Source organism: Ranitomeya imitator, chromosome 6 (genome assembly GCF_032444005.1).
Source record: "Ranitomeya imitator isolate aRanImi1 chromosome 6, aRanImi1.pri, whole genome shotgun sequence".
NCBI lineage: Eukaryota > Metazoa > Chordata > Amphibia > Anura > Dendrobatidae > Ranitomeya > Ranitomeya imitator.
In genome coordinates, this window is record NC_091287.1 from 558,376,964 (window position 1) to 558,389,331 (window position 12,368).

General features: G+C 42.2%; 1 pseudogene; it reads right to left on the reverse strand.

The window, feature by feature from the left end:
- Positions 1 to 1,950: 1,950 nt before the first annotated feature.
- On the reverse strand, positions 1,951 to 4,466 carry LOC138643484 (oocyte zinc finger protein XlCOF7.1-like; annotated as a pseudogene).
- Positions 4,467 to 12,368: the final 7,902 nt, after the last annotated feature.

The following is a 12,368-nucleotide window of genomic DNA, read 5'->3' on the forward strand; positions in this document are numbered from 1 at the left end:
ACAGTACATGGCGGGGATACATCTAATTTTAGAGTACATGGCATTGAAATAGTACATCCACATAATCGCGGTGGAGACATTAAAAGACGCCTTTTAACTAGAGAGGCATTTTGGATATATAATTTAAATACCCGCTTTCCCGCAGGATTAAACAAAAGGAACGAAATTTTATATCATTATTGCTGATGTTTTAATTATTTTGCATCTAATTTGTGTTGTATATAGTTATATTGTTATATGTCTCTGTGAAATATGTTTAGGACCTTTCCGGATTTGTCACGTGTCCACTTTGGAATTTTGCAATTGGCTAATGTTTGGTATATGTAGACGTCTCTATCCGGTTTTTTCTAAGGCATGACTAAGATCCCCATGGATCGAAACGCGTAGCCGAGACTATTGCTTTCATCTACTTGTCCACTATGTGCGCTGGACTATCCTCTTTTAATTTGGATTAATAAAGACTTTCACCTTTTATTGGAGCTGGAGTGTACTCTCATCTCTTCTCTTCTTGCATTCGCTTGGCGTCTTGGTCAGGACGGACTCTCGTGCTCTACATCTGGTGGTCTGGTCGGTGAGCTGGCTGCGGCTTTTAGCCGTTATTTTCTTTTTTGCTATATTTGTTTATAACTCTAGATTTTTGCAAGGGTGTTTATGATGCCCGAAAATATTTTATTTAAAGAAAAAAATGTGTACCCCCAGGGGGAAAGATTTGTCGTGTATGGGCATTCCATGTATAGGAGACCAGCTCCTTTAAATTGGGAAAAGATTCATAGGAGGACATCCTCCAGGACTCCAGTCTCCACCACTAGAACACCAGGGTGAACGTATTCCGTGATGCAACAGCCACTCTAGTTTTTGGCAAGGGTGTTTAAGATGCCCGCCCACCTCTACGTCTCTTCCAAGGCTTATTGGAGTGCGTGTGAATTTGGAGAAGGGCAGGCATTGCATTTAATTCATAAGCAAATAGTATGGGAGTACCAAATGAATAATGTGAACTTGGTTTTCCTGTGGCCATCCAGTAAGTGGGCTCAAAGGCTTATTGGGGTGCGTGTAACTTTGGTGCAATTCAGGCCTTGCATTCAATGCGTAAGTAAACAGTATAGGAGTAATCAATGCATAAGTAAACAGTATGGGAGTACCAAATGAATAATGTGAACTTACTTTTCAAGTGGCCACCCACTACGTCATTTCAAAGGCTTATTGTGGTGCCTGTAACTTTGGGGCAGGGCAGGCCTTGCATTCAATGCATAGGCAAACACTATGGGAGACCGACTTTCTTATAATGGGAACATTTTTTCAGGAGGCCCTCCTGTACATCTCATGAAAGATCCAAAACACAACAGTAAGTCCACCTCTGAGCAGCTTAAGAAAAACAAAATTCTGACTTTGGAGTCGCCTAGTCAAAGTCTTGACCTTATTCTGATTGAGATGCTGTGGCATCTATGGTGAGGAACATCACGACATTGGGTCACCATGACAACGATCAGGACCCCACAAAGATGTTGCAGGGTCTCCGATCCAAAGGCAAAGAGGCGGTCTGCTGTGAGCTCGATCACATCACTTAGGGGGTTAAAGTACCGCGGGAGCGGTGTGGGACCACGCCTGGCACTGAGTGTCGGGTGTCAGCAGTCAGAATCAGCTGAATCCCAGCGATGATCGCGTTTGCACAGGCCGTGTGACAGCAAAGTCATCGGGATGTCAATATGACCCAGGTTACAGGGACATATGGATACGTCCAAGGTGGGAAAGGGGTTAACAAAGCCAAACATGAGGAATGACAAGGGATTGCCTTAATAGTGGACAACCACTTTAAGAAAATGTAATTACTGGTTAAAACATTTCCAACATTCTGAACATGGAAAAGGCTTCTCCCCTGTGTGACTGCTCTGATGTTTGTTAAGTTAATATCTGTGTAAAACATTTTCCAGAATAATCACATGAAATAGGTTGTTAAGTTAATTTCTGTGTAAAATATTTTCCAGAATAATCACATGAAATAGGCTTCTCCCGTCTGTGAATTCTTTTGTGACTATCAAAATCTGATATCTGTTTAAAACATTTCCCATATTCTGAACATGAAAAAGGCTTCTCCCCTGTGTGGGTTCTCTGGTGCATAACAAAATCTGATTTATGCTTAAAACTTTTCCCTCATTTTGAACAGCAAAAAGGTTTCTTCACTGTGTGAGTTCTCTGGTGCTTAACAAAGTTTGGCTTCTGTGTAAAACATTTCCCACATGCTGAACAGGAAAAAGGCCTCTCCCCTGTGTGAGTTCTCTGGTGCACAACAAGTTTACGTTTGTGGTTAAACATTTCCCACATTCTGAACATGAAAAAGGCTTTTCCCCTGTGTGAGTTCTCTGGTGACAAAGAAGATGTGATTTATTCACAAAACATTTCCCACATTCTGAACACGAAAAAGGCTTCTCCCCTGTGTGCCCTGTGTGAGTTCTCTGGTGCGCAACAAGAATAAATTTCTGGTTAAAATGTTTCCCATATTCTGTACAGGAAAAATACTTCACCCCTGTGTGTGACTTCTCTGGTGCTTAAACAAATTTGTTTTCTAGTTAAAACACTTCCCACATTCTGAACAGGAAAAAGGCTTCTCCCCTATGTGGGTTCTCTGGTGTGTAACTAGTTTAGATTTGTGGTTAAAACATTTCCCACATTCTGACCAGGAAAAAGGCTTCTCCCTTGTGTGGTTTCTCTGGTGCTTAACCAAATCTGATTTGTGTTTAAAACATTTCCCACATTCTGAACAGCAAAAAGGCTGCTCCCCTGTGTGAGTACTATGGTGCACAACCAAATCTGATTTTCGGTTAAAACATTTCCCACATTCTGAACAAAAAAAAGGCTTCTCCCCTGTGTGCGTTCTATGGTGCACAACAAAATCTGATTTGTCGTTAAAACATTTCCCACATTATGAACATGAATAAGGCTCCTCCCCTGTGTGGATTCTCTGGTGCTTAACCAAATCTGATTTTCGGTTAAAACATTTCCCACATTCTGAACAGCAAAAAGGCTTCTCCCCTGTGTGAGCTCTATGGTGCACAACCAAATATCATTTCTCGTTAAAACATTTCCCACATTCTAAACATGAATAAGGCTTCTTCCCTGTGTGAATTCTCTGGTGCTTAAGCAAATATGATTTCTGGTTAAAACATTTCCCACATTTTGAACAGGAAAAATCGTTCTCACCTGTGTGGGTTCTTTGGTGTATAACAAGCTTGTGTTTCTGGTTAAAACACTTCCCACATTCTGAACAGGAAAAAGGCTTCTCCCCTATGTGGGTTCTCTGGTGTGTAACTAGTTTATATTTGTGGTTAAAACATTTCCCACATTCTGAACAGCAAAAAGGCTTCTCCCCTGTGTGAGCTCTATGGTGCACAACCAAATTTCATTTCTCGTTAAAACATTTCCCACATTCTGAACATGAATAAGGCTTCTCCCCAGTGTGAGCTCTATGGTGCACAACCAAATTTCATTTCTCGTTAAAACATTTCCCACATTCTGAACATGAATAAGGCTTCTCCCCTGTGTGAATTCTCTCGTGCTTAAGCAAATATGATTTCTGGTTAAAACATTTCCCACATTCTGAACATGAATAAGACTTCTCCCCTGTGTGAATTCTCTGGTGCTTAAGCAAATATGATTTTTGGTTAAAACATTTCCCACATTTTGAACAGGAAAAAGGCTTCTCCCCTGTGTGGGTTCTTTGGTGCTTAACCAAAACTGATTTCTCGTTAAAACATTTGCCACATTCTGAACATGAAAACAGCTTCTCCCCTGTGTGGGTTTTGGGGTGCGTAACCAAAGCCGATTTGTTTAAAACATTTCCCACATTCAGAACAGGAAAATGGCTTCTCTCCTGTGTGGGTTCTCTGGTGCTTAACCACAGTTGTGTGGGTTCTTTGGTTTATGGTATTTCCATATACTGAATGTGAAAATGACTTTTCTTTAAGAGCAGATTGTGCTTTAATGCTCATTTTGTGACTATCATTTTCCTTTGTAGTCAGTAATAAATCAGAAGACAGGACCTTTTTCAAAGGATCAGATGACAGAACTTTGCTGTGAAGGGATGATGGTATATCTGAAGTCATGGCATTCAATTCAGTTGCATCCTGTGGGATTTAGAGGTCATCCGATTAAAAAATTGAAGATGTCAGCTGTCCCTCTGATCTCCGGGTACAGTCATGTGCTGGGTAGTCATATGAAGGAATCTCCTCTTTACACTGCTCATCACCCCTCACATATGTCTCTGTAGTATTAATGTTGCTCAGATCTTCACTGGTGATCCTGAGGAACATTAGGATCTTCTTGTTTACAGTCCTGTGGAAGAAGAGGACAAGGACATCTCTCTGGTGTTGTCCTCTTACTGGATAGATCTGGCGATGTGAGGGCTGGAGAACCTCCATTATGGCGTTCTTGTACAAAGCTGTGTGTCCTTCTAAATACTCCCACTCCTCCATGGAGAAATAGATGGCGACATCCTAACACCTTATAGGAACCTCTCCAGTCAGCAGCTCAATCATCTTGCAGATGAGTTCTAGGATCTTCTGGTCATTGATGTCCTCATGTATCAGGGGGTGAGGTGGAGGCCCTGTGATTGGGCTTAGGGGTCTTCCCCATCCCTCAGACACAGGGTCCTGACAGCGCTCACTAGAGATCTTTTTCACTACTGTGTAACGAGTAAACCGGAAGAGCGACACTCCACATAGAGAATATTGGAGCCTCCAGCACCGACCTCCACCCGCGGAGCCGCACTCCACATATTGTACATGCTGAGGAACATGTTTGTGTTTTGGGGCAGCCTGTGGGCGGGTCTCTCCTTTGCTTCTCTGGCTTAAAGCAGGAAGATACTGCTCTGCCTAAAGTCTTGCCCTGGAGATCAAGCATATTATTAATTGAAAACTTCTACAAGAATCACAAGACGGATTTCTTCACCCCAGGTATAATTTTAATCAGTTTAACACTGACAGGAGGCAACGAAGGAGCAATTTTTACAATATTTTTCCAATAAAACAACCTTTTATTATATTATCAAAAAATAGAATAACATATTACAATAATACTCTATCACCACATATAGAAAACATAAGTATACATCAGATGGTGTTACCCACTCATAGAAAATCCAGGTTATTTACAGATAGAAAGAGTCACAAATCAATATGTATCATGGCCACTCCACTCATGTTCCATAAGGAGCCTGAGATTATTAGTGTATGTAGTTTACTTAAAATCCTGCTGACATGTTCACTTTAATCATTGTGTGGGCAACAGGCGGCAGCTTGATTCCAACAGTGACCCAGTCTTTTCTGGATAAAAGATAAAGCATTAGGATGTTGAGTATTCATTGCCAATAGGGTTGTCCAAAAGCATTGGTCATGGTAGAATTTGGTCAGATGGCACCTTGAGACTAACAAGGATTACAAAATTAAATAAAAAATTCCTAACAAGAGGTTATCCCTCACACTTAATAGAGAAGACCAAGAGACACCTCAACACTCAGCGATCACCTGCAAACAACTTCGACAGAGAATTTCTGTTTCTGCCGTTTAGTGTTAGGACTAGCAAGTGTGAGGACCCTTGACTCGGGTTGTGAGCTTGCATATCTTCGCCAAAATATCGAACAATACCTCACATATTTTTATATGTATTTTCTGCACTTTATTTTTCAGGGTGCAGCTGGGCCCATTTGGTCTTATAAACTGTGGTGTCTGTTCATATGGGATGGATTTCGATAGCACTGGGCAGCCCGCCTGATCAAATAGTATGGACGTCACTAATAGGCTGTTAACCTGGATGCTGTGCATTAATTAGTATACTAAGCATCCACCCCCTCGATGGATTGGTAGGTCGAGAGTGGCTGTTTCTTCAGTATTTTTGCACCTGTTACCGTTATCTTAACCACATGGGTCCACTGCATTCAGATTTTTCCAATGTAGAATTTGGTCAGATGGCAACTTCACACTAACAAGGATTACAAGAATATATAACAAATTCCTAACAATAGTTAGGCTAGGTTCACATTGTGCTAAGGCAGTCCGTCTAACAGACACTTTTTTAAGTAGGCAAAACGGATATAACGAACATTGTAAAACAACCATAGACTTGCATTTGTATGACGCATCGTAACGCATGTCAAAATTAGCATGCATTTGACGCACCTTCCAACGCGGCCTGCGTCTTCGGGTCCGGTCAAGCTAACGCAAGATTAACGGAAGCGTTAATTCTGCCATTGAAGTCTATTGCTAATGCAGCCAGACGCAAATCAAGCAAAATGTCCGAATGAAACCATGCATTGGATTGCGTTAACGAGGCTAGTCCATGTGGTCATGTGACCGGAAATATGATTGCAGCCATTTTGGAGCATAGGATGTAGTTTTCAAACGCGCCGACAAGGGGGGCAACGTTGTTATCTGGCCGGTGGAGATGTAGGAGGCAGAGGTATTCAAACAACTTAAACGCGATTACTATCGCAGATTGGATGCTCTACCATCTATCACCTTTCAACAGGAACTCACCCACCTTCTGGATGAGGGTGTAGAAAATAATGCAATAAATAACAAAATGAAAGAGTCCCTACTACCTGAGTTCCCTGTGGTCCCCACATTCTACGTGCTTCCTAAAATTCACAAAGACCCCCGATGCCCACCTGGGAGACCTATCGTCTCGGGCATCGGGGGTCTTTGTGAACCATCCTGTAAATTCATGGATTTCTATCTGCAGAAGTGCGTGGAGACTCTGCCATCCTTCGTTAAGGATACGACAGATGTCCTTAAGAGATTGGATGGTCTTATCCTGGAGGAGGACATATGGATGGTGACTTGCGACGTGGAGTCCCTGTAAACGTTGATAGACCACGGCCACGGGATGCGCGCGGCCCAATTTTTTCTTAACATGACCAATCTCGACTCAGAGCTGATATAAATCATTCTCGATTTATTACATTTTATACTTACCCATAATTTTTTTGTGTTCAAGGACCGCCCCTTCCTACAGCTCCAGGGAACGGCAATGGGGGCGTCTTGTGCGCCCTCGTATGCTAATTTGTTCCTGGGGCTGTGGGAGAGGGATATGGTCCTTGACACAGCTGGCCACAGCTCGGTCGTCTCGTGGCTGCGGTATATCGACGATGTAATTTTCATCTGGCAGGGCTCCACGTCGCGACTTGAACAATTCCTTGGCCTCCTCAATAACAACCTACTGAACATCAAATTAACTTGGAAATACAGTCAAACTGTGATTGATTTCCTAGATGTACAAATCTCTAAATCCAACAATGGCATGGTTGGCACGGATATATACAGAAAAACAACGGCCACAAATCCCTTATTACATTATTCATCTTCACACCCACCGAAACTCAAAAACTCCATCCCAATAGGACAATTCTTACGAGCTCGCCGCATCTGCTCAAATGATACTACATTCCATAAACAGGCCAAAGATCTAGAACGTAGATTTAAGAACAGAGGATATCCAGCTAAAGAAACAACGAAGGGTTACCTTCGTGCTTCACAACAGAGTAGATATAATCTCCTGTCCAAACCCCCTCGTAAAAAATCTACAACAACCGACTCTGGCCCAAGATTTATTACAAAATTCTACTCAAATTGGGCTGAAATAAATCAAATCTTGAAAAAACACTGGCCTGTTCTACTCACCGATAGAGATCTGTCTAAACAACTAACTCCATATCCCTCCGTCACATGGCGAAAATCGCAGACCCTGGCTGATACACTCTGTAGGAGTCACTACATACCACCAAAGTTTAACCCCTTTTCAAGCAGCAGTAAAGGACTGTTGTGAATTCTGTTGTCGAACTCCCTCCTGTGGTCGTGAATGGTACTTTGGCGAGTTCTGTCCATGGACTCCCTCTGGTGGCTGTGAGTGAAGCTGCTGCTTCTGAGGTTCCTTACACAGGTGACGTGGTTTATCCTTTGGTTGGCTGCCCTATTTAACTCCACTCAGATCGTTACTCCATGCCAGCTGTCAATGTTCCTGCATTGGTTCAGTTCGCTCTTGGATCTTTCTGGTGACCTGTCTTCTCCAGCAGAAGCTAAGTTCCTGATAGTTATTATTGGTTCATTGTTTCCTTGTCCAGCTGGTTATCATGATTTTGTCTTGCTAGCTGGAAGCTCTGGGATGCAGAGTGGCATCTCCGCACCGTTAGTCGGTGCGGAGGTCTTTTTGCACACTCTGCGTGGTCTTTTGTAGGTTTTTGTGGTGATCACAAAGTTACCTTTCCTATCCTCTGTCTATTTAGTAAGTCTGGCCTCCCTTTGCTGAAACCTGTTTCACTTCTGCGTTCATTTCTGCTATAAAAGGTTTGCATGGCCGCACGGCCATATGCTAGTATACAATTGTAATCGTGTGTGTTGATGAGTGCAAGTCGTTCCTTAAAAAACCCATCCCTTGTGTATGACTGTTCGCGTAAGGTGTATGGCTGCAATCTAGCGCCCAGCTGAACTCACAGCGTTAACACAAGAAACAGCGTCTACTGCCAGTACGGCGCCACGCGCCATTAGAGCGCTTCTTTAGCCCAAGTCTGGGTGGTTAGTTGCGTCCGCCAGTACGGCACAGCTCGCACTCTCGTGCTATTTAATTATTAGTTTTGTTACGTGCGGTACTGCGGCCCTGTGACGCAACAGGGTTCGCTTTTTTCACACAGGGTGAAGCTAACCCGTGTGTATCCTCATTGCACCGCCATATAGTCCGTCATTGCTTAGCAGTAGGTACCATCTCAGCACGGCGGACCCCGGGCTGCGAATGCACCTTATTCCTTTTCTCTAATTATTTGGTGCGTTCCGCTAGCCCTAACACACAGTGTGTGTATCTTGTGAGCGATCTGAGGCAATGTAAGTACAATTCTATGTATATTTTTCTGTATACATCATTTGAATGTACAGTGGCTGTCGGATGTATGTGTACTAAATGTATTGTTTTGTTTGTATGCAGATGTCAGATAGTGAAGGATCGAGCAGCAGCAGCGTGTTTGCAGTGTTATCACAATCGGTAGGCTTTCGATTTAAAAAGCCACAATAATGTTGTGTGTCACTCGAGTGTATTGAGTGTCATCATTTTTTTTATTGCAAATAGAAATCTTCTGATCCTGAACCTGCCAGGCCACCCCCCAAAAAAGTGTCCAAGAAGGTACATGCCACAAATTACGTGTCTTTTTACATAAATTGATACAAGAATTGTAAAGTTTTTTCTTTTTTTTCCTACGCTGTAGGTTGTTGAAAAAGGCAAAAAAAATAAAAATCTGCCTCGCCATCTGTCTTCATCTCACCTAGAAGTGGTAAATATCAGGCAAAATATACCTTTTTTTAACAAAAAAAAATACTAAATTATTTTTTTCATTTTTTTTAATAATACATCATTGAACATACAAAACAAACATAACACAAGAAACATATATTAACAAAGTTTAAAACACTGGTTTAAAAAACTCCATACATGTCATTATATAAACCAAACAGTACAAGGACCACCAACAAAAATAAACAATAAAATATTGCAATATAATTTTTGAAAAGTTAAAAGTGTTACAAAATGTAAAAAATTAAGATAACTGTCCTTAAAAATAATGTAGTTTTGGGGGTGAGAGAAATGTTTGCAACCAAAAATGAACGTCTACATTTTAATATAACGTTTTGTGTTTACATAGTCCAAGCAGCCCGCCAAAAAAAGAAGGAACATAGTTGTTGACAAAGAGCCCTTGGACATAGAAAACGAGACACTAATAACACTAGTGGAAGCGAATCCGTCCATATGGAATCAAAGTGACAGCTCCAACAACAATATTATTAAAAACAGGAAGTTGTGGGAGAAAATATTATGACAGTTGAACCCACGGTATTTGGATAAGTCCGCATCATCTCAGAAAAAAAATTGGTAAATATTGCTGTACTGAAATTGCTCAAATGTAAAGATTGCAAGCTGTGAAATAATTTTTTTTTTTTCTTTGAAGCCGATGCTATCCATACCCGGTGGAGATCCATTAGAGATCAATTTGTACGAGACTTCTGCAGCAGCCAAAACACCCCCAGTGGATCTGGTGGCAAACGTGTCACCCCGTATGTTCATTATGAGCAATTGTTGTTTCTACAGAAAACGCTCGTAAGTAAAAAGTTTACGGTGTGAGAGAGGACCAAGTATTTAATTAAAATCTCTTAAATAATATATATATTTTTTGTTATAGAACAATATGCAGTACCGCTGCGCCTCGAGAGGCAGAGGAAAGAGAGCCATCTCAACAGGAAACAAGCCAGCAGACTGGAGCTGAAGATGTGTCTGGCCTGAGCAAGCTACGATCAATGGAGAGTAGTACTGTGGCTCCTGTTGTTAGTGCCCGTTTGCAAGCACACCGCGGACTCAAGCGATCATCTGCCAAAGATGAAGTGGAGTCCATCAGCAATTCTAGCATCGAACGGTTAGAGGATCTGTGTCGCAGTGAACATCCATAAAATAGTGGATAGAGGTCCGTACCGCACTTTGCACACATCACCGGGTTGTAGTAGCGGTCACGTGGGTCACTACGTCAGACAGGTCCTGCACACCAGCCGGAACTGCTGCTCGTACTACACGCGGCGCCAGCATCACCGGACCCCGCTATCATCTGCAGCCTGGTGAGTGGTGGCTGCTACCGGCCGGGGCAGCCACTAACTTTGCTAAAGACTTTGCATGACTATATCTTCCACCGCACTTGGAAAACTACATGCATCGAGGAGAATCCTAGCACGGCGGGTAAGAGCTTATTTCCCCACCGTCATGCACTAACATTGCCTGCAGGTTAACTACTGTCAGCCAGCTTTTAGGGATTTACTTTTGCACTATTTCATGGATTTTATCTTTTATACATTGGAGCTTCCTTATACATGAACTACCATGGTTTAATCTAGACCCATTTAGATTGAGTGATTATAGGCACTACTTAATTGTGGATACCTATCTAGAATATCAGTGGCTTTTTCCTTAGCATGAACCTCATATACTTATGTATGTTTTGGGGGGTATTGAATTTTATCATTCACAATTTATTGTGGGAAATTGTTGGATTCGCTGCATGACTTAGCCCTCCTGACACCTCGCGACACTCCTTTTAGATATTTTAATATATATTCGATTTACAAGCCCTCACATTCCATAGTAAGTAGCCAACGGCCCATTCTTTTCATAAATGACTATAAGGTTTCTCACATATAATGTGATGGAACTAACAGTCCAAATAAACGTTTTTCCATACAGAGAGAAATACAAAAATCGTTTGATGTCTGATGTAGTCTGCACACAGGAATCTAAATTTAAACTCAACAAACTCCCTGATGTCTCATTGAAAAACTACCCTAATAGTTTGGAATCTTCAAACGCCACCTAAAAGGGCAGGAGTTGTCACCTTGGTTAAAAATTCTTTATCCTTTGAATTAATAGAAAAAATTTCAGATAAAAAATGGGCACTTCCATATTCCGATTTGCAATCTTAATAATCAAACCTACACGAACACTAACGTATATGTCCCTAACAAGGGTCAAATTAAATATCTAGACAAACTAATCAAAAAAATTGACTTACGACTAACCAACAATGCCTCTTAAGAGGTTTCCAATTGTCTCTCCAGCAGAGGCTTTGGCACCTGGATATTTCAACATTATACTTGTAAACTTTAAGAACTCTCGCTCGCCGGTTAGGCTTGCGCTGGCCAGTACTTCTACGGGCTTCACTGTCACCAATCTACCATCAGCGACCGGAGCGGAGTTGGTGACGCTGTTCTACAAGTGGGGTGATACCGCGTATCTAGATTTGGTCACTCGACTCGTCAAGCCCAGGAAATTCCCACAACGGGGGCGAATCACTCTTTGTACGCAGGCAAGCAGTGTCGCACTCGCCTCCCATTTTGAAGTTGCTGCTTACTCACTGGACATAATTGGCCCCGGACCGCTGGCAGGAGACATCAGATCATGACTACCTACCGAACAGACCAAGTCTTGAAGTCACCTCTATTAGGAACTGAGGTCTTTAAACTTGGACCTTGCATCGGCATCTATGCTGATATGGAAGGCGGTTGCGACAACTTGGAATGCATCTACAGACCTCATTGAGAAAGTCTCAACGTCACTCCCTTTCATGTTAAGAGATCCAGACTTATCATGTACATTAGAAAAAAAAAATTGACTTAATAAAACAAGTTATCTTGTTGATGCTGGGAGACTTTAGTATGGTGCCAGACAATGTTAGAAGACGAGTTCGCCCGCCGCTGCACAGGGGGAATCTCGAACCATCTCTGCTGCGGTCTCCCATTCTGCATCGGCCGCAGTGGAGCCTGCTCAGTGGAGAAGTCAGTCCCAGCGTCTCACTGAATCTG